This window comes from Rhagoletis zephyria, unplaced genomic scaffold, assembly GCF_001687245.7.
Source record: "Rhagoletis zephyria isolate East Lansing unplaced genomic scaffold, Rhagoletis_zephyria_1.1 Rzeph_scaffold_04136, whole genome shotgun sequence".
NCBI lineage: Eukaryota > Metazoa > Arthropoda > Insecta > Diptera > Tephritidae > Rhagoletis > Rhagoletis zephyria.
In genome coordinates this window covers 40,987-42,891 of record NW_016161219.1, presented here as the reverse complement: position 1 = coordinate 42,891, position 1,905 = coordinate 40,987, and positions in this window count along the sequence as shown.

Sequence of the window (1,905 nt, the reverse complement as noted above, 5' to 3'; positions counted from 1 at the left end):
TGCAACATTTCGAAATTTAAAAACAGTTTTTAGGGGTTGTAGTGAAGAATTAAGCAATCAAGTCCAAGCGCTGTATATATTGAAAATTTTCAAACCAAAAAGTGGTAGGTAACTCTGTACTACTACTTCGCTTTTCACACGAAAAATATTGAAAAAGTGTAACAAAATACAAACATAAATAAAAAACGTGCACAACAGTCTTTATTATTTACTCTTTCATTTCGCTTCATTTCATTTTAAATTTTATTAGAGCCAGCCAGCTTAATGTAAAAAGTGGTTAAAACAACAACAGCAATAGCTGTGCGTACCAGCAGCCACCACAGTTGCCTTCAGGCGGCCGTTGCTTACACCAAGGCCACTCCACCACCATTTAAAGACCGATGGGTGGGTTGGTTGCCCTGGGCAGCGCCGCCACCACAGCCGCATTCGCCGGTGGGCATATTCACCATTTTCACAGCCTACGCAAAAGCATGTGTTCTAACTTTTTATCTGCCCCGACTGCTGGTTGCTGCTGCGTGCGCCGCTGTTACATACAGAGCAACTTGCGCTACTCAGTCAGCTGCTGCTGGCTCCGCCGCCCTTTATGTTTACTTTTGTATTCAAGTAAGAAAAAATGTTTTTAATTAAATTTTGTGCTTTTGAAAATATGAATAATTATTAATTGTTACGCCGCACTTCAGCGGCTTTGCAGCGGCAGCAGCAGTCGTAACAGCTTTTTGTGGGAGCTACACGCACACATTTTTGTTCTTAACTGACGCGCGGCGGCGACCCATGTCGCTTTTTGTTATCACGTTTCCACTAACTGCTTTAGTACTTATGTATGTATGTACCTAAATTGTATTGAAAAAGAGTTTTTTTTTTCTTAAATTAAATTGAATTCATGTTTTTTGCGCAACATCACGTTTTGGTAATACAAAAATGCAACAACCACATAGCAGTCTAATATTTGCTTTAATTTTCTGAGCATTTGCTAGCTGGTTGGCTGGGTCAAAGCTAGAGCAGCTAGCAGCGATTAATTGCACAAGTGGAAGCATCGTGGAGTGATGTGTTGAATTTAAATGTTGTCTGATAAGCTCTAAGGCATTTGGTTACGCTTTTTAGCTTAAAAATTTCTACCCTAAAAGCAAATTAATTTACTTAAATCTATGTATGTATGTGTGTGCCAGGGAAGTGATTAAATAATTAAGGCAAGTTTTTGGTTATTTCTAATAGAGAAATTATTAAACTTCTTGGTGGTGTTTTGAACAGAAATAGACTAGTTAATAGAGCTTTTTTTTAGAAATTCAATGATTTTTTAAATTTCAAAATGAACTTTTCTATTACGAGAATATGTACAGTTACTCCCAAAATTGAGCTCTTTTTCGTTAATATTCGCAATGTTTTACATGCTAAAATTTTTTTTATTAATTTTAAGTTTTTGTCTTTGTTAATATTAAAAAAAATTTAAATTTTGGGGCGAAATTCTGCGATGTGGCTTTTGTTGTTGTTGTCACGGCATATAAATTCCCTAAACAGTTTTGGGAAATGTGGCTAAAGAAGCAGCCCTTGGCTGGATATAAATCTGGGCGGTTGCGGTTACGTAGACCCAGCTGTCATGAGAACGTGACGTGTCTTATCTTACAATATGGTGCCTTAGTATGGTAGCCAGCTAGGTACTTAGTATATAAAGAGCTGCAGGTTCGGAATTTCGTACATACGAAGCAATAAATATTTGTCATTATACTGATATCGATTTGTCTACACCTAAAGAAAGTTCCGGCTTTCTCAGCATTAAAAAAAAAAATCGTGACCAGTTACTAGTCGTCTACACCGACGGATCCAATATAGAATGTGACGTTGTGACAGAAGTTACTGAGAAACTATGCCAGTATCTTGCTAGATGAAGTGCTAAGTATGGTCCAAGCC